Below are 23592 nucleotides of genomic sequence, written 5' to 3'. Positions count from 1 at the left end.
GCTCTGAGCACTATGGGACTTAACATCTGTGGTCATCAGTCCCCTAGAACTTAGAACTACTTAAACCTAACTAACCTAAGGACATCACACACATCCATGCCCGAGGCAGGATTCGAATCTGCGACCGCAGCAGTCGAAAACTGGTAGGATCTGCAAGGTAAGGAATGAGGAGGTTCTGCGCAGAGATATGTGGAAGACTCTGACAAGAAGAAGGGACAGGATGGTAGGACATCTGTTAGGATATCAGGGAATAACTTCCATGATACAAGAGGGAGCAGTAGAGTGTAAGAACAGTAGAGGAAAATAGAGCTTGGATTACATCCAACAAATATTTGAGGACGTTTGTTGCAACTGCTACTCTGAGATGAAGAAGTGTTCACAGGAGGGGAATTTGTTGCTGGTGGCATCAAACCAGTCACAAGACTGATGACTAAAAAAAAAAAAAAAAAAAGCCCAAAGTTAATTATCCTGGCCCAGATATTAATGTCGACTCTACGGTGATTTTGAATTTCCTGCGCACACTAATCTTCGCGCGCGTATTGTGCAAGTTGAATATTCTATTTCTAGTAAACGTGCCTGCATCAGTGAATAGCACCAAGCTCGCGAATTGTGACTGGAATATGCATTGTTGTAAATACCACGGTGCCAACTGTACCTGTCGTGGGTAGACCTCTTCCTGTAATGCCTGGAATTTCTGCAGATGTTATTAACACGCCACTTTTACCTGTGCGCAGCACCTGTCTGGCCAGTCGAGTGCTGGTGGCTGGGACATCTTCGAACATTGTCAGTACCTGTTCCTCGAACTGCAACGTCTGAGTCGAGCGCGGACTAACCGCATCATGTGTCGACACCCACCAGAGGACGAACAGTAGACTGGGGATATTATTCGCTAGTACCAAGCACAAAATACTAATTTGATTATACAGTGGACACACCTAAGGCAGAAATCTGTCTTCTCTCGATGGCCACGAACTTTAAAACGTTCCACTCACAATTTTGCAGCACTTCTCCCACTGCAGTCCGCTTTGCCGTATGCAGGCACAATGTCGGTCATTTCCGCGGCAGTCTACTGGTACATGTCGCACAGCTGTAAGCAAAGCTACTGCACCGGCTGACTGCACAAGTTCCCCAATAGGACTGTATGGAGGAATGTAGCGCGTGCATTGGAATGTTTTTAGGCTTATTTCGTCCATTCGCAGTATACAGATGGCTAAAGGGTGGCGTAATTTCCACATTCAGATACCAAAGGGAACCGTCACAACCATTCGTTCTCAGACTTAGACACTCTCCATTACCCAAGTCGTGCGTTTCTGCATATGTATTTATTCATCAAAACATTAGTTTGCATTATTTTTTGGGGTCACCCTGAAGACGGTTTTTCACTGTTGTATTAGCAGTATGTTCTGTATTTTAAAAACTCATTGTCATGGATTTCCGAGAGTAAACCACGCAACTACTCGCCAGTCACTACGATTGATGAGGTCGGGATTAGGGTTGAAGCATTATGGAATGACGTGCCCCCGTCTATAATCCAAGATCACTCGACTTGATGTCTAGCTGTGGTGGAGACATCGTTGGTGCCAGAGTGACAACTATGTGTACTATATTGCGCATCCTGCATACTATCAAAGCAGCGACTATTTTAATCATGTATTATTAAGATACCAATAAGTTCTAAAAAGCTGAGCTCGAAAATGCTGTTTTTCAGAGGGTCGTACGAATCGATGGCAGAAATAAGGCACCAGGTTTTTTGAGTAGCTCTTGGCCTAGCTTCCGTTTCTATACCTATCGGAAGAACGAGGTTCCTGTAGCTATCCTACAGTACATTATCAAAATATAAAAACTACATTCTTCCTCCAGCCAAGGCAAATTGAGCATGTTGGTTCTTCTGCATTAGGCGTGGGCTATGGTGGACCTTAGGCGCCTCATAAAAGCTCCATTTTTCATGAGCGACTCCTGAGAATTGTAAAAAAGAAACTATTTTTCGGTACCAAAACTAACTGTAATATTACCAATTGTGGGGATGGACACTTTTATATTTTCTGTTCATAGCATCAACATTTTTACCATATGTTATTAACATGATGTTCGCCGTTATCATCATGTTCTCGGGGAACTTTGAAACATTTTCGATATCACTATTCGTTGGCAAGCTTCAAAGTTACCATACCTATACACGTAAAATACGCACCTAATATCCAATATAAGGAGTAATGTAGTTTTAACTGGCGCAATTAACACATGGATAGGGTTTTAGGTTCATCGCAAGTGTTCTGAGGCCACCAAACTAATTTTTATTTACCATTTTCTCACTAACAAAATTTTAGTTTCTAGGTTTTGTAGATCCCCCATAAAAATGTGGATGCGGGACGATGGCAAATCTGTAACTCGTAGAAAAAGGATACCAACAGACGAACTATTCCTAAAGTATCACTATTTAAGAAACAGTTTCAGTGCTTCATTAGCGTCATATTGTACGAGTAACAAAGCTTTAAGACACTCTGTCTCGGTATTACAGGCACTTCACGCCAGCACAAACATGCCCAAAGCGGTACCGCAGTGATAACACATGGGCAAGAAGGTGTCTCAACATACCTGAAAAGAACTTGTATCAAAATTTATGTAAAGGAAAATTCAGTAAATTATTTCTAATAACGCTTTTGTTACACTGCTCCGCAATTGCTAAGGAACAGAGACATTATTGAACAGGAACAATCATAGGCAGTGATGGACGAAATGGAAAACAGCACACACGTAACAGATGTGGAGTGATACATTTGTAGCGAACAATTGTGGAGATTTTACCACATGGCAAAGCAGCATAAAGGACATAAGAATCATTTACGTTTGGCACAGGTTGGACTCAAAAAATAAAGTTCGACATCAGACCCACAGTAGGGGACATGCTCCCCTGCGGCACTAATGCACGTTAAACCTTTTATTCGTACTGACTACCAAACTGTTGAGGTGTCCACTACTAACTCAAGGCGGTTTATTTCTTGCACGGTTCTGGGAGGGAATGTTGGTTTAGAGATACTTCTGCCAAAAGCATCCCAGGAATGATCTATAGGGTTTAGGTCCGGGCGGTACAAAGGCGATCTATACGCTCTTCACTTTCCATTGTGTCCGACACCTCAGCGGTCTTGTGTGAGTGGGCATTGTCGTCCATAAACGGGGAGCCCTAGCCCTAGCCTTATTGAATCATCCAGATTAATCTCCGTGCAAAACCGGTGCGCTGTTATGATAACTCAGCAGCGCCTGGCCACTGAGCGTAATGCGCACCCACACCATGACGACTAGGCCATAGCAGCGACATATAATAGGCTTCCACCGACAGAGTCACTTTACGTAAGGTTTTCTGAGTCTCGTACGGATTCATAGTGTAAGAAACGATAAAGAAGAAGCCAACGGTTCAGCCAGGGATAGAGCGGCCTTCGGGATCTACTGAAGCTCAGAAGGAGGCCACTGTGACCGTGACAGAAACTTTTTTTTTCAGTATAGTCTTTTACAGTATAACGCAGTACAGTATTTTTATGTCATCGTACCAGTGGGATTCATGAAGATTCTGTGGTGTGTAACGTGTTCGCCTCTCTCTCTCCACGTTAACTGGTGGCCAGAATCACTTGCCAATGTGAAGCGGGATTTGTCCGAGAACATCGCTCTGGACTACTACTGCTGACCCCTACATGCTCCATGGAGAAACGAACTCTTTCTTGACGATGGTGTGGTTGGAGTGGGATGCATGTAACAGGCTTTCGACCATACAAACAATCCTGATTTGATCACTGCAAAATGGTTTTGTCAGAGACCCGTGTACCGATGTCGGTTGAAAGCTCCACAGCGGTCTGCCTAGGAGTGAGATGTCTGTTCCTTTTCCCCACTTTTGGACACGCCGTTACTGTGGGCGCAGTAGTGACGCTTTTTCTGGTTTCGAACCGCCCAGCTGCTCTTCGTAGAGCTAAGAACTCAAGTGACTTCCGGCAGACATTTTGCTGTACCACTTCGAATGTCGCATCAATCGGTCCACCACAGAGCTTCATCAAACACCATACTGGATGAACTGTCGAATGTACATAGAGCGTTCGTGCACAGGTTTCGCTGCAGTTTAATCGACCCACTCACTATATGTCCTTTTTCTACCACTGGTCGGGTGTTCCGTAGCGACTAGCAGTTGTTGTTTAGCAAGTGTTGTTCCTTAGCAAAGGTCAAGCAGTGTATTTTAAGATACAAATCATTAGTTGGGCGTTTTCGATGAACTGCGATCGAAGGGGAAAAATTTTGTATTAACCTTTTACAGTATTATGTTCACTTATCTGTCGTTTGTGTGTGTGAAAGTAGATAAATGTGTCCAAGCAGATAAGTAAACTGTCAAAACTTCATTAATCCATACAATTTGCTTAATATAAGCAGTAGACTCTGCTGTAGCAGAGAAAAGGAGGGTATCAACGGAAAAATGCTCCTTTTGGAGCACCAAAACGGCGAATACGTTCGTCTTTAAAAGACTTTGAGAGGAAAGTGGGGAATAAACTGTCTCAATCTTCATCCCGCATTCGCCGGCCGGAGTGGCCGAGTGGTTCAAGGCGCTACAGTTTGGAACCGCGCGACCGCTACGGTCGCAGGTTCGAATCCTGCCTCTGGCATGGCTGTTTGTAATGTCCTTAGGTTAGTTAGGTTTAAGTAGTTCTAAGTTCTAGGGGACTGATGACCTCAGAAGTTAAGTCCCATAGTGCTCAGAGCCATTTGAACCATTCATCCCGCATTCGTCACCTTAAATTTTGGCATAGGAACACGTTTGCCCTATTTTGTGATGAAAGAGAGTAGCACAGAGACAGTGATGGTGAAAGGGAAATGAGGCTGTGCCAATGAGAGGGAAAGAGGGAGGAGATGGTGACTGTGGCAGAGAGTAAATGGCAGTGAAAGAGAAAGAGAAAGAGACGTGGATGAAGACAATAGCACTGGGGGCCAAAAAGAGAGGAAATATTGGCGTTCAGTGAGTGGGTATCAGTAAAACAGAAAGAGAGATGGATGGGGACAGCAATTGGAGTAAAAAAGAGAATGGAATTAAACTATACAGATGAGTAGAGATCATGCAAGGTTTTGCGGGACCTGGACCTTTCCACAAAGACGAACTTTAACACTTAGGAATAGGGGAGAGCACATTTTGGACCGAAATTTTAAACATGTGGCATATGAGAAAAGTTAGACCTCCCTCACAATTTTGTAGCTGCCAGGGTATCGGGGAGACACTGTGAATGGAAAAGGAAGACAACAGAAAACAGTGAGATAGGGAACAGTGACAGTCGGATATACTGTAAATCAACTGAAGGAAAACGAGACATTGGGAGAGAGACGTATAGAGACGCTGGTGGTGAGCGGGGTATGTTGAATATGAATGGCTAGCTGCAAAGCGAGACTGGGTAATATGATTTAGAATCTTCTGTGTAAAACGAGCACAAATACGTTCGCATGCCAAAATTAATGCTGAGTAAGGCGGAATGAGGATTGAAACTGTTGGTTCCCCATTTTTTGTAGGTGTGGTTTAAAGAGGGACATACTCGCCTCTTCTGTACTCCGATGGGAGCATTTTTCCACTGTCACTGCAGATGTGTAATATACAAAATTACATAATATGCTATATTTCGTAACGTTGCAATTTAATTTATATAGTTATTTACTGATTTCTTAATCATCGCAAGATTAGAGCCGCAATATCATCTCTTGTACGAAACCAGATTTCTAAGTATTTTACATTACATTAATCAGAATGACCATGAGTAAAAGTTGATGTAATACAGAAAATTAAAAGTAAACCAAACTCGGCCCGAACAGGGCAGCGTGTCATACTCAGCTCACAGGGCGGATGTGGAGGGGCACGTGGTCAGCACACCCACTACGTCTCGGTCAAGTAGCTCTTAAGCTTGCTTCTCAAGGGCTGAGTGCACCGCTCTTGCCAATACCACTCAGCAGACCGGATGATCACCCCGCCAATTGCTAGCCCAGCCCCTTAGTGCCTAACTTCGGTGATCTGACGGGAACAGGAATTACCACAGCGACAAGGCCGTTGGCAATATAGAAAATTAAATTGGCAAATTACTGCAGTGCATAAAAACCACATTTTCTTTCGCCTGTGAGAAGTAGAACAATAAAGACAATTTACAGGTCTTAATAATGGCTCTGAGCTCTATGGGGCTTAACTTCTGAGGTCATCAGTCTCCCAGAACTTACAACTACTTACACCTAACTAATCTAAGGACATCACACACATCCATGCCCGAGGCAGGATTCGAACCTGCGACCGTAGCGGTAGCGCGGTTCCACACTGAAGCGCCTAGAACCGCTCGGCTACTCTGGCCGGCCAGGCCTTAATAGATCGAGAATGAGAAACGTGATGAAACATAATTAATGAATTTCCTGGGAGATTAAAACTGTGTGCCGGACTAACACTAGACATGGGGACCTTGGCCTTTCATGGTCAAGTTCTCTACCGACTGAGCTACCCAAGCACAACTACAACAGCCCTTGGATACTCTGTTTCCGCTGCATCAACCTCAAAATCCGATAACAGGCTCACATCCTCCCTCTTACAAGAGGTGGCTTCGATGTTATCCAAGTTCGGGCTAGAGCCTCCGCAATATACATACACACCATGCTGATACGTTGACGGGAACCAACCTTCATCATTCTTTACACAATACACCTTGGAAATCCTCATGCCGGACTCATGTGGTACACATTCCTCCCGCGCTGTTTCACATTTCCACCTATTCTGCCGAACTTAATTATGTACATGTCATTCTTCCAACAACGCGCCTACCGCGGGCGAAGGATGTTATAGAGGTATTGTTGATGCACCCCCTCCCCCAACAACGCGTTGAAAGCACTACGAAAGTGTAGAAGACTGTCCATGCTCTTTTGCTTCCGTCTGATACGGGGGCGTTTGGTGCCAAATTGACAGCGACAAGTTTCTCACAACCAACGATTATAATCTCTGGCTGCGTCGCCACTTTGAACAAGTTGCCCATGCGATGACAACGACGAGTACCGCCTTACATGTAGCACGTAACACGAGGCCTGTTTCCTAACACGATGTCTATTGGCCTGGTATCTTCGCTCCCCGCCAGCAACGGTGCCACAAGCTTATAATTTTCCCCCAGGTTATCACCAAGCTATTACGTAGTTCGAGGTCGGGCGAACGTCTACATTTTCCGTGATCTCCCCCATTCCACACTTGATTTTTGGTGTCATATACTGGAAACTCACAGCACGCTCGAACGTTCATCCACCAATCGTCGATCCTTTGCCAGTTATTTGCGCAGCGTGATCAACAATCCGTCCCCCTCCCCCACCCTAGAGTGGTGGAGCACCCAGCCTTCTACATTACTGACAGTTGTACGATAATTCTGGAATGGTGCGGCGTGTCAGCATGTCCATGCCAGCAACATGAATATGAGAAAAGGCGATTGCACGGTCGCATGCTTAGTTTCTTATATTTTCTTCTGAATTTATATTGTAGTTCATGTGTTGATCTGTCAGTAACGTCGCGGGTCACTGTACGAATCTCACTCCTCCTAGGAATGACTTGATACCCTGACCAAATATCGTCTCGACGATATATAATTAAATTATCAAAAACATATTAAATAAAAAATTAAGTAAAATAAAAGTAACAAAAATAAAAGTTAAAAAAACATTGCTTCCAGTTACTTTCATCTAATTCCCTTCCCGTCACATCCATCGTAGCGAAGGGGGTAGGGATGCCGCGACCAGGTCCCGGGTTGCGATCCCTGTCACAACGACTTAGTTTTTTGGATCAGGTAATGCACAAAACATAATAAAAGTCGATAGAGCACTTTCCCGTGAAATGCTGGGTTCCCGAGTTTGAGTCTCGGTTCGGCACGAAGTTTTAATCTGTCACGAAGTTTCATATCAGCGTACATTCCTCTTCAGAGTGAAAATTTAATTCTGGGTAATTAATGAAAGGTAAGTGGTGTTATCGATTTGAGGAATCGAAAGAGTAAGAAGCATGGCTGGCTCTGAGAACTATGGGACTAAACTTCTGAGGTCATCAGTTCCCTAGAACTTAGAACTACTTGAACCTAACTAACCTAAGGACATCACACACATCCATGCCCGAGGCGGGATTCGAACCTGCGACCGTAGCGGTCGCGAGGTTCCAGTTTGAAGCGCCTAGATACGCTCGACCACACCGGCCGGCAGTAATAAGCATAAAGTGGCGCACATAGCAACAATGATTTTCTTGCTTGGCAGAAGGAAGCTGTCCACATACGTTAATTTTAGTGGCCAACAGTGAATTTTGTCTAGTTACAAATTTATCAGGCTAAATTACTACGCCAGTTAGAAAATACGTCCATCAGAAAACGTGATAAACGAATACATTCCCCACAATCACTCAAATTAAAGTCACTAATTATGTAATAACTGAGAACAAACTTGAAAGGAGATCAGAAGTACACCAGTTACTTTATCCCGTTTCTGTGTACCAGATTCGAGATATATTACCAGTTTTCCCACCAGAGTTACTTACCCTGAAACTTTATAAATATTTCTTAAATTCAGTTTCTAATATTCTTGAGAAATTTATAAAATACTTTCCATGAATTTACAAAATACTCTGCATAATTATAGTGTGAAACCTACTAGTGAAATACTTCATAACCACATTATTCTGTTAGAAGCTAGATTTCCAAGTCACCGTGGTGCATAGTTTTTCGTGAACATAGCGCACATTGGCAGATAGGTTCAGTGAGGTGATATAGAGAAGATATGTCCGTTCACGCTGACATGTGTAAGCCAGGAAAGTGTCTAGTTTCTAATATTATATTCCTGGAACTGTAAATAAATTAGGTCCCATTTAATTTGTCATACATTGTAAGATGTGTACGGCTTGTGACGCTGCATTCGTTCTCGTCCTTTAAAATTGACGTTTCTGAAGTCAGCTGTCACGTAACTCTAAAATCGTGTTTCGTAGCGCTAACTCCCCTATGCATGGTTGTAAATACAAGTATTACAATATGGAGTTGGTGGAAATTAATTTATGATCTAGGAAGTCTTGGCAATGAGACGCAAAACATAATAGTTACTGATTCTTAAATTTTGGAAGGTGCAACGATGATAAATTTCGGTTTAATTGTATTACTATTTATCCCGGGTTATTACATTTTGTAGTTTGCAATATACGTACACATAGCATGTTTTATGGCATGATGAATCAGCGGCCGATGTAAAAAGAAAATATATACATCCCCCATCAAAAAACTTTCTGGTCCATTTTAGAACACAATTATAAAATTTACTAAGAAATAAACGCTATCATGTGACAATGGGCTAAGGCCCGAAGCTACTAACAGTACAATAAAATCAGATCTAAAATACTTTTGACTGTTTGCAGTGTCTCCCACAGCGTATTTTACGAACACAGATGTTGTGTAACATATTGGATAAAATATCGACTTTATGTATCACTTTTTTTTATAAATCAACAGGAATCCATTGCGACTGACTCTCGGAAAGAACTATTGGCAGCTAGGGTCGCTATGGATGTTAGGCCACTTCTTATATTAGGCAGCTATTTGAACCTCTGACGTCCATCGCGGAGTATATTTGTTTCGAAAGCCTGAACTGTAGTTATAAGAACATTCGTCATAAGCCTTCTGTTACTGCTCTAATATGATGTAAAAAGAGAGACTCTAAGTTTTGTTCTCATTATTCTCTGTTTCTACTTACTAACATTAAATTGACGAACTACTAAACATTCACACTCGTTCTGTCTTGATTGCGACATACGTTAGGCAAATATTAAATTATTTGTATTGTAGAAATATTTTGTTTTTAATACGTACATACTGATAACTGTCCACAGCTAAAAGACGTCGCCACACATACCTGAAACAAAAGAATCATTATTAGCATTATTTAAAAAGCCTCTAAGCTATGATTTAGGTAAGATTTTGTATAAAAGATGTCCCCCACTCATTAGGCTCAAATCTATACAGACATAAGCATCGTAAAATATCTCCAGATAGGGAAAAGCGGTATGAATGATTATTTGAGATGGTGTACCATGGGCTGAACACATCACCAACATTACCAATATCGATACAGAAACGTAAGTGATTTACAAACAAATCCATATTCCAATTAAAAATTGAAAATAATGACATTAATTATGAAATAGGAGTTAGTGATGTTTATGATATAATCATAACCCGTGTTTATTTACAAATGTTATTAGTGACGATAAAAATATTTTAATCAGGATTAGCCTGATTGCATCTAATTCGACACAAAATGATTACATAAGCATAGGGATACTAAGATGAAGAATTCTGTGATGAAGTAAGATTGTGATAAGAACTGGAAACAAAACGGCCTTGTAATAGACTTTTGCTATCGTGTAGTAAAGTAAACTCACTTCCTTCATAGATTCATGAAGGGCCGAGCACCGCTTTTCGAAAATAATCCAGCAGGTTACACTTTTTTTCAACAATTTACACTTTACAAACAGCCTCATATCATGTAAAGAATGTAGTAACGATACACGAAACATATTTCAGTACCTTCCTGTCCAGATTTCCGAAACATCCTCTTTCTCTGAAAAGTGACTTACCAATAAACTTCTAAATGCACAAGTTCGTTAACAGTGCAACACAGAAATTTTGCAAAAATAATTAAATTTTTTTGTGTGGTCAAAAAATTTAAGAAACGAAGAACCAGTCGGCCGAAACTTAAATATATATATGGCATCTTACGACGTTAACTGGCTACATATAGCATCAAAGAGGTATTCTTTATTTAAATCTTATTTTATGTCAGCCAGATTCTTCTCACATGGGCCGTAATGTCTTTCTTTTGGTAAAATACCATTTAGTCCTTTTACGCCAGAAACCGAATATTACTTACGTGACTAAATTTGACTGAAGGTGGATCGAAAGTTATGCATTCAGCTTTCGGTTGCTATAAAGAAAAGAAAAACATGTGAACTGAAGAAACTGTCAGAAATTAACGGAAAGTAACGTCGTTTTTTTTCCTAATCATTTGTTATACAGAGGTGAGGAATTTAAATAATATTTCAGTGTCCTCCTGTTGAAGCGATATGTATCAATAGGTTCTGTAAGACTTAAATCCTTTAAATTATAATCAGCTACTGGCGCTATTAGTAGTCCAGCTTCAACGAAGTACTGGAGTTTTTAAGTTAATCAGGGTCTGGCGGTGAAGTTTGTTGTCGGATTAAAGAACTCTCGCTTTGATCAGCTTGCCGTCAGTAATTCCCTTACAAGCAGTCTGCCTTTCAATAAAACTCTCAAAACAAAGAATCAGCCACGGCTCGCCGTGGGCTGAGGACTTTTACAAGATCTTTGCCTAAGCCCTGTAAACATCTTGATTACCAGTCCCAGACACCATCGCTCTGCTCCGACATCGCCAGAGGGATGAAGATAATTTTACACTAAATGAACACCATAAATTTCAGTTAAATGCCAGTTTCCATAAGTTTTAGCGTCCGAATGGAATCAGAGGAATGAAACGGATTAGTCTTATCTTTGTTAAGAATTTGAGCGAAGAAATACAGTGTATTTGCTGTTGGTTCTAAGCCACAGTTTCAAGATTGCTTCCGTTAAAAGCATTAAATAGGTGCCTAACGGTGGCCCCTGAGAAGCGGAAGCATCAATGAAGGTTGATAATGTTTTTATCGCTGAAGTATACATCAAACGTAAGCACTAGAAAATCGTGGGTTCCTGTTAAATGTGATGCAAGCCTCAGAGCTCTGTCACTAAAATACTATCGTTACGACAGAGCTACAGGAGGAGCAATACCTCCCTTCAGCATTAGCAAGACATAGTTAGCCGGTCACTAGCGACTGACATCGTGACATAGAACCCTGGACCACAATGGCTATAGATAATGCATCTGTAGTAACCAAATGAATAAAACTCGACCTTCAGCCATTATGGTACTAACGCACACCTTTGCGCGTAAGTAACAAAGAATTTCAGCACAGTGTATTTAATCTATCTTGATTCTACAACAGAAATTACGAGTTGCTGGAGGTGATCTATTGGCGATTGTTACTTCACTGAAATCGGGGATGGCTATCGTCAATGGGCCTCTTCAGTAGGCTAGAGAGTAAAATACTGCTGGCTACCATTATGTAATAACGCTACGAAGAGAAGGCACAGACAGCAACCGACGGATGTCGGAAGGCAAACACTGAGACATGCGACTGAATAATCAAGTGCCACGTCAATCAACACACTTGCAAGATGGCGCAGTAACACCATAACTGTTCATCTGCCGTGGTCTCACATATAAATATTCGGCATTGAACGTTAGACAATACTACGTACCGCCTGCAAGACCGCAACTCAGTCTGGCGCACAAGTACGGAACGGCTTTCATCAAATTCCCATCTCTCCTCAGTCTCTTTGAACACCTTCGAACAACCTACACCATCCGCAAACTCGATTCCAACAGTTTCCCTTCTACTTTCCAGTCTTAGCACACTGCTGCGATTCTAACAGTACATCGCAGCAACCCTGCACCTACACACCCTCGTCATACTCTCCCAAAGAAACTCCAACCATCTCCCCCTCCCAGATCATGAACTCCGTTCCGACATTTTCCCATCCTACCAATTTTGAACCCACTACAACTATCCCAACTCTCTCTCTTCACTGTATTTAGTTAAATACTACCCACCCTTGCCCTCCCCTCCCCTCTCCTCTCTTGTTTCCCTAGCCCCTACAATCCATCAGATTTTAGCCTCAGTAATATCCTCTCACCTGTACCTGTGGTCTAGGGGTAGCGTCTTTGATTCATAACCATAACGTCTTCGGTCCCGGGTTCGATCCCCGCCACTGCCTAAATTTTGATAAATAATCAGCATTGGCGGCCGAAGACTTCCGGCATAAGAAGTCAGCCTCATTCTGCCAAAGGCCTTGTCAAAAGAAGGCGGAGGAGCGGATAGAGGTTCAGGGCATTCTCTTGTCCTAGGGGTGGGAAATTGCCCCTAAAGGCGGAAGAATCAGCAATGATCAACGACATGAGGATGCAGAAGGCAATGGATACAACGGCATTAAAGACACGTAACGTGTATCCACAGGACATGTGACCTGTAATTGAAGAAGTGTCATGATGATCTCTCCATTGGCAAAAGATTTCGGAATAGTCCCCCATTCGGATCTCCGGGAGGGGACTGCCGAGGGGGAGGTTACCATGAGAAAAAGATTGAATAAACTACGAAAGGATAACGTTCTACGAGTCGGGGCGTGGAATGTCAGGAGCTTGAACGTGGTAGGGAAACTAGGAAATCTGAAAAGGGAAATGCAAAGGCTCATCTGGATATAGTAGGGGTCAGTGAAGTGAAGTGGAAGGGAGACAAGGATTTCTGGTCAGATGAGTATCGGGTAATATCAACAGCAGCAGAAAAATGGTATAACAGGTGTAGGATTTGTTATGAATAGGAAGGTAGGCAAGAGGGTGTGTTACTGTGATCAGTTCAGTGACCGGGTTGTTCTAATCAGAATCGACAGCAGACCAACACCGACAACGATAGTTCAGGTATACATGCCGTCGTCGCAAGCTGAAGATGAACAGATAGAGAAAGTGTACGAGGATATTGAAAGGGTAATGCAGTACGTAAAGGGGGACGAAAATCTAATAGTCATGGGCGACTGGAATGCAGTTGTAGGGGAAGGAGTAGTAGAAAAGGTTACGGGAGAATATGGGCTTGGGACAAGGAATGAAAGAGGAGAAAGACTAATTGCGTTCTGTAACAAGTTTCAGCTAGTAATAGCGAATACCCTGTTCAAGAATCACAAGAGGAGGAGGTATACTAGGAAAAGGCCGAGAGATACGGGAAAATTTCAATTAGATTACATCATGGTCACACAGAGATTCCGAAATCAGATACTGGATTGTAAGGCGCACCCAGGAGCAGATATAGACTCAGATCACAATATAGCAGTGATGAAGAGTAGGCTGAAGTTCAAGATATTAGTCAGGAAGAATCAATACGCAAAGAAGTGGGATACGGAAGTACTAAGGAATAACGAGATACGTTTGAAATTCTCTAACGCTATAGATACAGCAATAAGGAATAGCGCAGTAGGCGGTACAGTTGAAGAGGAATGGACATCTCTAAAAAGGGCCATCACAGAAGTTGGGAAGGAAAACATACATACAAAGAAGGTAGCTGCAAAGAAACATGGGTAACAGAAGAAATACTGCAGTTGATTGATGAAAGGAGGAAGTACAAACATGTTCCGGGAAAATCAGGAATACAGAAATACAAGTCGCTGAGGAATGAATAAAATAGGATGTGCAGGGAAGTTAAGACGAAATGGCTGCAGGAAAAATGTGAAGACATCGAAAAAGATATGATTGTCGGAAGGACAGACTCAGCATACAGGAAAGTCAAAACAACCTTTGGTGACATTAAAAGCAACGGTGGTAACATTAAGAGTGCAACGGGAAATGCAGAGGAGAGAGCACATAGGTGGAAAGAATACATTGAAAGCCTCTATGAGGGTGAAGTTTTGTGTGATGTTATAGAAGAAGAAACAGGAGTCGATTTAGAAGGGATAGGGGATCCAGTATTAGAATCGGAATTTAAAAGAACTTTAGAGGACTTACGGTCAAATAAGGCAGAAGGGATAGATAACATTCCATCAGAATTCCTAAAATCATTGGGGGAAGTGGCAATAGAACGACTATTCACGTTGGTGTGTAGAATATATGAGTCTGGCGATATACCATCTGACTTTCGGAAAAGCATCATCCACACAATTCCGAAGGCGGCAAGAGCTGACAAGTGCGAGAATTATCGCACAAGCAACTTAACATCTGATGCATCGAAGCTGCTTACAATAATAATATACAGAAGAATGGAAAAGAAAATTGAGAATGCGCTAGGTGACGATCAGTTTGGCTTTAGGAAAAGTAAAGGGACGAGAGAGGCAATTCTGACGTTACGGCTAATAATGGAAGCATGGCTAAAGAAAAATCAAGACACTTTCATAGGATTTGTCGACCTGGAAAAAGCGTTCGACAATATAAAATGGTGCAAGCTGTTCGAGATTCTGAAAAAAAGTAGGGGTAAGCTATAGGGGGAGACGGGTCATATACAATATGTACAACAACCAAGAGGGAATAATAAGAGTGGACGATCAAGAACGAAGTGCTCGTATTAAGAAGGGTGTAAGACAAGGCTGTAGCCTTTCGCCCCTACTCTTCAATCTGTACATCGAGGAAGCAATGATGGAAATAAAAGAAAGATTGAGGAGTGGAATTAAAATACAAGGTGAAAGGATATCAATGATACGATTCGCTGATGGCATTGCTATCCTGAGTGAAAGTGAAGAAGAATTAAATGATATGCTGAACGGAATGAACTGTCTAATGAGTACACAGTATGGTTTGAGAGTAAATCGGAGAAAGACGAAGGTAATGAGAAGTAGTAGAAATGAGAACAGCGAGAAACTTACCATCAGGATTGATGGTCACGAAGTCAATGATGTTAAGGAATTCTGCTACTTAGGCAGTAAAATAACCAATGACGGACGGAGCAAGGACATCAAAAGCAGACTCGCTATGGCAAAAAAGGCCTTTCTGGCCAAGAGAAGTCTACTAATATCAAATACCGGCCATAATTTGAGGAAGAAATTTCTGAGGATGTACGTCTGGAGTACAGCATTGTATGGCAGTGAAACATGGACTGTGGGAAAACTGGAACAAAAGAGAATCGAAGCATTTGAGATGTGGTGCTATAGACGAATGTTGAAAATTAGGTGGACTGATAAGGTAAGGAATGAGGAAGTTCTACGCAGAACCGGCGAGGAAAGGAATATGTGGAAAACATTGATAAGCAGATAGGACAGGATGATAGGACATCTTCTAAGACATGAGGGAATGATCCCCATGGTACTAGAGGGAGCTGTAGAGGGCAAAGCTGTAGAGGAAGACAGAGATTGGAATACGTCAAGCAAATAATTGAGGACGTAGGTTGCAAGTGCTACTCTGAGATGAAGAGGTTAGCACAGGAAAGGAATTCGTAGCGGCCCGCATCAAACCAGTCAGTAGACTGAAGACAAAAAAAAAAAAAAAAAAAAAAAAAAACCTCTATACTTTTCCCCTCTTGTATCCCAACAGCCACTCCTAAATCGTCAATACACTTTCGTCAGCCCTCCATATACCAACTCCTCCTACTCTCCTAAGCGAGCAACTCCCTCAACAACAGATTACCAATCCCAGGGCTGGTCTTTCCAGATGACGTGCCAGGGAAGTACTTCTTCATAACACGAGAGTTAAACATTATGTTTTTTTCTAAAAAAATAATTTAAGTGTATTCCTATTGTCTTCCTGTTTTTACGTTTTATTATTAACAAAGAGCGACGGAAGTAATGTTTCTTATACATACAAGCCGACATTTCATTTTCACCTTTAGCAATATTTTTAAAATCACTGTAGATTTTCCTTAACTTTTCCATTTTTTAAACCTCATTTACATTTTTCTTGTTATTTGGATGAAGAGTCGCCGCCCGTATTGCGTGGTCGGAGGGGTGGGGTGGGGGGAGGGGGTTGAAATAACAATAATGGAGAAAAACACGGAATGGTTGTTCGGTCTAAGCTATCGAACCAGTCATTCCTTCGAATTCCCTGGGTAAGACACCGACTACAGTAACGATCCAACAGAGTCTCGCCAGGACCTGCTGTCGAATAGTCGCCGTGCTGTAGTTAACCCCTAATCCCTCAGTCTTTAGCCACACACCAACAAAGTGCATATCGTCTCCCTTACCCGACAGCAAAAGTAAGTGTTTAATTGTCTTCAAGATATTCCCGTTATGAACTTGTCAGAAGGGAGGTCATCATTGGTCGTAATATCATCTGTGTTTTATTGCACACCTACATTTCAGTTGACAGCGCAGCCAACATCAGTGCATTATAAGCAACCATACGCACTCAGCATAGCTATAACGACACATATTAAAGTGACTTTGGCACGTACAGGCCACAGGCAAGCTGATAGCTGATGCTTGTGTATGTCAATGTTGTACTGTAACTGATGGCTGGTTATATTTTGTAGGAGGCGCCCTCTGCTGGGCTAAAATTCCCGTACTAATTCATAAGTATGCAGACCAAACGTCCGTGCGGCGTCGTTAAACGCAATAAAGCCATATTTATACAATTTCTGTTTAGTACTAAAAACAAAAGTCATTGGTTCTTCTTCTGCTTCGACTGGCGACTGTGTAACCCGGAGAAGAAGCCGCTGATTCCAACATCAGACTCACGGCTGTCGATGACAATGCCTCAGCAATGGAAGTCGAGGACACCGTGGTGCAGCGGTTTTGCCGCCTGCTAACGACCTGCGCACGCCCCGTCGCTAACACGACTTGGAGATAACGGTGACCACGACGCGTGTGTTTTGATTCACGTGCCGTGTCGGGGAGTACTCAATCCCCTCAAGATCACTGCCCACGATTTCCTCTCGGATAGACCGAGATGTCGGATGTCGTGTAGTCGTGCTGAATGCTGAATCTAGCCCGCAAGTACAGGAGGGCTTCAGACGCATGCGACGCTGAAGTTCAGGGCAATTTTGCTCTGGACCAGAGTCATCTAGGTAGACTACGCATCAGCGCTGGCTGCTGTGCTAATGTCAGTACTGGATGCTGGATTCGATCAGCCGTGGCTTTGGATCGCTTATCGTACTGTATGGCAGCAAGTGCAAGACCAATAGTAGAACGATCTCGCATACTTGTTGTTACCTACCCTAGGATAAGAAGAAAATCGACGGCGAACATCAACCCCACCGATTCGACTGATCGACTGTGAAAAGCTGGTGGAGGTGGCGCATTTATGTCGCCGAGTCGAGGCTCTGTTCAACGATATCATTCGTAATGCCCGAATTGACTTTGCTCTTCCCGAATCGTCAGCGATCTTCAGTTCCCCTACATTTGCTTAACGAATTTGTTGTAGGATCTTTACTGCTTAGTCAAAGTTCTGTTAGATGTTGCTGGGTCTTACCGAGTGTCTCCCATGTCAAGTTAAGGGAGTAACGATGGCAGTTTAGTCCGCAATATTCTCATGGACCTATGATAGTGATGTATTGTTTGTCCAATCCGTCTGGTGACTGGCGACACTTCCGCGTCATTAACACCTGCTGTTCGTAATTAGAAAAAAAATTTCTCTCACGTTCTCTTACTAGTTCTGTCGCTTAGCTGTTGTAATATGCGTCGTTATAACTATGCTGAAACTACATGACTAACTATAACAACGTGATGGAAGCTGCGCTGTCAGCTGAAACCTAGATCCGCAATAAAATGCAGCTGCGATAACGACCGATGCTGGCCTTCCTTCTGCCCTGGATTAAACCACGGCCGTGGAGCACAGCTATTCCCATGGCCTCCAACTTGATTAAACTTGTTTATTACTCACTTTGGCCTTTCGCGACTTAATCGTTACTTGTCTCCCACGTTGAGAGTCAACGTACAAACGAAACTTCATTTTTGCGAAATTTGAATCTCCACTGAAGATACTTTGGATTACGTACAGTAACATTAATAAACTTGCTCTCCTTTGTTTACCTGGTCTGTGTTTTGATTGTGCCTCAACTGGGATGCAACATGTCACAATAGTTGTTGCTGTCCTAAATATCTTCCTTTACTGTACTAGTCATGTAACCTGCCACATTTAGCGCTCACCATAAATAATTACATATTCCAGTCGTTGTCTTCTCCTACAGATTATGCAATTTCAGAAACACAGGCATACGTATCCATTCGGAAAGAAGTGAGAAAATTTGTGTAATGTTTACCATCGGCACTGGATCATATACAGAAATTTGACAAAATAAATAAGAACTTCAGAAAAATACTTTCAACGAAGCACAAGAAACGATAATTTGTTCCAATTTTAAAAGACTCTGGCTTTTAAGTGGCGAATCAGCTGCAGCATTTTAACTTCCACAGCACCTTTAAAAATTCTGGCATGCAACACATTCGCGCTGTATCCAACACGCAAGTTACCTCTCACCCACAAGATCCCGTAACTACAACTTGCTAATACCCGGTACTCCATCGCTTTAAGTCACCCATACCCATTCACTCCCACTCCGCCCAATCTCACTCACTCATTGAGCCCAGCTCACTGTCTCTGTCTCTTTCTAACTCATACTGTCTCATGTCTCACAGCCACCGTCTCCTTCGTTCGGCCTTACTACTACTGTCCCGACTTGCAGTCACCGCTCCCTCTTCCTCTCTCTTACTGCTACTGTCTCATTCCTTCCTTCCCACTGCTGCTGTCTCTTCTCACTGCCACAATATCCCTGATCCTCTTTGTCATTGTCATAGACTGTCTCTCATACCACTGGCTCTCACCCACCTTTTTGTGCTCAGATAGGAGCATATTTTGGCTAGTCGCCTTCTTTTCCATCATTTGCCAGGGAATGGCGCTGGAATGAAAAGATTTTGTGGGTCAGTAAAATTTTGATAGTTTGCTCATGTCAAATAAACGCAAAATTTATTTTGTACCTCAGACCGGATTTTATGTGCATAAATATTTTGCATGTGCTTCGGTACTAATACAGGAGGTACCAAGAACCCTTCTGATGACAAAGTAGACACTTTGTAAAATACTGCTCTGTGCTACGTCACTTCATAAATTATTCGCCTGAAACCGGTTATTATGTGCATATTTTACATATACAAGCAGGCTCACTTTGAACTTCTCCATCTTGGAAAAAGATAAAGATATAGAGAAAACTTCCGACGTTGTTCGAGATCGCGATCTTATTCATTTGCTGTGTATAACTGTCTTGGAACTCGCAGCATGATTTTGGTACCAAAAAACAGTATATTCTGGGCTCTCTCGTTAACTCATAAGCTGATGGAAATGTGCAACATTCAGACTTTGGTTCTGTACTGGTGGATAGTTACAACAAGACGATCCTTCTATTGGGTATACAAATGGTCCGTAGCCAAAGTGATATCCAAAACACTACATTTCTATCACCACTAGGTGTATGGCCCGGTAAGATCTCATTTTCATGCGCGGCGTTTTGGATTATTCTAGCTAGCGCGTGTTGTCCCATGCGTACCTATAACATTTAAAATTACGATCGTCATGTCGGGATTCACTAATAGGACAAAACATTATGACAGCCGCCCACCGCGAGACTGAATCCTTCCTGGGGGCGCTGCGATCAGGTGACCCGCTAGGGCACATACATAAGCGTAGCAGAGATGAACAGGGAATCATTCTAGAGACGAACCGGCTCTCAAATTTGGAAATCCACTGACATAAGCTACCTTGACAAAGGGCAGATTGCTATGGCCCGCCACCTGCAAACCAGTATTCTCGGAAACGACGAAGCTGATCTGTTGTTCGAGTGCTGTTGTTGTGAGTGTCTTTGGAAAATGGCTGAGGGGCGGTTAAAACCAAAAGCGGTTTTGCGCAACTCATAACAGATTTTGGATGTCGCTGGATTTCTCACTGAGTAAAACAAGAAAGGGAGGAGATGATATGTGTCAGATCTAAAGACAGACTGCAGTGCTGGCGCAGGTACAAATGTTTTCCAGCAAACCATTCAAATCATATTGTTTAATGCGGGATTCCTTAGACAACCGCTGCGTGCTCCCGATTTAATCAGTTCACAGACCCCGGAACCTGTGAGGGCAGAAGGCAAGAGATCACCGAGGGTGGCCCGCGGGTCGATGGATACGTGTCACCTGTTCGGATTAATCATGTTTCTTGTTACAGCAGGCCGATGGTCATGTCAAGACACGCCATAATCGGGGAGCAGCTTGAAAGACCATCACGCCACGTACGCCGGCCGGTAGCGGCAGGATTATTATTTTTGGAGATATTCACATAGTCTGCGACTTGTGGTAGAAATCGAAGACATCAGCTGTTGACTAAGTGAACTTAATTCGGGACCACTTTCATCCCTAGATTTCATATGGTCAGAAAGATGCGACAGTTGTTTGAGGAGGATGATAGTAAACTCACGCTGATTTGCGCGCTTTTAGTCAAATGGACACACATCTGGGTCACCATCGGTTGCCAGCATTTCTAACCCCAAATGCTGCATATTTCAAGAAAGCTTATTATCGCGTTACAAATGGTTTTCAGTATTCTGCTATCAAACTGGACTACGGAATTTACAGGTTCTTTCCTTGGAGTCTCTCCTTAGCTTGTTGACTGTCCTTCCTCACTGTTACACAGCATCTTCACACAACCATTAATTTTTCCAATTTACTGCCGGTATCTCAGTCTCGATATTCAATCTATGATAAAAGGTTCTCCTTCCACTCTTCTCTACGTTACTTTCACATTAAATGGAATAGTTATTCATTCTCCAAACTTATATTTCTGCCATAGTTTTCAACAGGTGAAACCTCGTAGACAAGTTGTCGAAATGGATTTTGTACAGTACTGGATTTAGTAGCAAGAAAATTACTTTCACTATTACTGAGACGTCAAGCCCAGTATGAACTTCATTAGAATAACTTTTTAATTTTTAAACTGAGTTCCAATAGCAGTAATTACTGTGGAAACAATATTGGAACTACGGCTTCAACAGAAATCTCACTTTTATTCAACAAATGAAATGCTTAATGTGTGCAGATCGGATAGTTTGCTCGAAGATACTTAGTTATTCAGAGAACTCCCGGAATTAAAAACAAAAACAAATTTTTTTAATGTTGCGCTGATTCCTATCAGATTCTGCTGAGGAGTGCGTTATCGTTGAGATAAAATTAACACTTCATTTTTAAGTATTTGTTAAGACTAATATACCGTTGTGCACACGTTGTATAGTGAGCCTTATCACGACTCCAGTAGAGTTACTCCTGTGGAAGGCATGGATACCAATGGAAAGCAATACTACTACGATATGTGTAATAAATTATTTCAAAAGCTGTAAGTAGCACTTGCTGTTCTGGGAACCATACTGCACTGTTTCACTCATAATGTGACTCAACACTGTTTCGTAAAAAAAATTCTGAGGAGTTCAGCCGTCTTTCCTTCTACAGGTGCTACTAAACTGATTTTCCGGTGATCAACTGCTTCCGAACCAAGTTATCTTTAACTGTACAGAGCATCTTCTTTTATCATTTCCAGTTTATATTAGCCTTTACTTTCCTTAGTCAGCACTTATTACGCTTTGTATGTTGCATACTCGCATCGCAGTCATCTTTCCTGCCGCGTGCATTTCCACACTAGACGGAACGTCATTTGGAAGCACTTGTTCCAATGCATGTTCGTAAATGTCTTCACAGATGTGGTGATTCAGTTATTCGTTACCAACAGTTTCTTTCAGGATGTTTGGACGTTTGATGATTTGTTCAGTTTCACTAGTATTCAAATCGCTATAACTACTCACTGTGATTTGAAAGGAACATGAAGAGAAGGAACCTCTTCAGAAGGAATCCATCAGGAACCCAAATTGGGTATAAGAGTTACAAATGCCTCTGTGGCAAAATAAAAGGAATTTTACAGCCAAAATGTAAGAAACTTAGTTAATAGACATTAGAAAACAATGCATTTACGCGAGTACCGATTTTCTAAATCAAACATATTGTAAGCTTTTTTTTTAAAAAAAAAAAAGCTTTTGTACACAAATTAGCCACAGGATCTTACGCGCCTCACATTCATCAGCAGTTAAACGACTCGCATGTCCGAGAGAGGTATCGAAAATAATTCACTCTACGACAAAGAAACGACGCACGACGATGGAGTTATATAAATTGGTTACAGATTCATATAGGTATCGACCGAAAATGCAAAGTTTGAAATTAATTATAACACAGTCTAGATCTCAAGGCACGTTTATTAAAATTCGAAGTTTGAAATTAATTGTAAATAATATAAGACACGTTTAATATAAGGTGACAGGTTTCGATTATTACATGATCATCTTCAGACCCTCAACCACGTTTATAGACAATAGTTGTGCTCGGAGCAGGAGCACCTAAATGACGATAGTCAACTGTAGTTGAGTGTCGTCATTCACCGGTTTCTGTCCCATGCACAACCATTTTCCTTCAATATGCCTGAATCGCTTAATATTTTAATAGGGAAGATGCTACTATTCGATGACTTTGGCAGTAATATGTGAACCATGGCCGAACACAGCGTCAAGAAGAAAGTGGTCGACCGAGACAGACGACAGAACGTAGAACCGAGCAACCGAGCAATCGTCTTAGAGGCACGCAAGACCCCTAAATTCGTCACGGTGCGTCTGTGACCGTATGGACCATTAATCGGCGGCTTACAGAAAGAGGGGCGACCTCACGGTGCCCCTTGCGTCGGCTATCATTGACCTTTATACACCAACAAGCTCGTTTGCAGTGGTGTTGAGGACATTCGGCATGGATTCTCACTGAACGGAGTAGCATCGTCTTCATTGATGAGCTTCGCTTCGAAATGAGCCCCGATGAACAGCGAAGATGTGTCTCGAGACGCCTCGGACAGCGGTGGGATACCTTTGATTTTCATCCGCGGCACACTTCCTATATATCCGTACTTCGAAGATATTCTACGCTCCGTTTCGTTCCCCTTCATGGATAGTTTTTTCCGCTG

General features: G+C 42.3%; 1 non-coding gene across 1 annotated transcript; it reads left to right on the top strand.

The window, feature by feature from the left end:
- Nucleotides 1–4556: 4556 nt before the first annotated feature.
- On the top strand, nt 4557–4640 carry Trnap-ugg. The gene has a single exon. It is a non-coding gene; the product is annotated as a tRNA-Pro (tRNA).
- Nucleotides 4641–23592: the final 18952 nt, after the last annotated feature.

The sequence above is a fragment of the Schistocerca piceifrons genome, chromosome 3 (assembly GCF_021461385.2).
Source record: "Schistocerca piceifrons isolate TAMUIC-IGC-003096 chromosome 3, iqSchPice1.1, whole genome shotgun sequence".
Lineage (NCBI taxonomy): Eukaryota > Metazoa > Arthropoda > Insecta > Orthoptera > Acrididae > Schistocerca > Schistocerca piceifrons.
The sequence above is the reverse complement of the archived record's forward strand: the minus strand, read 5'-3'. Positions and strand labels throughout refer to the sequence as shown.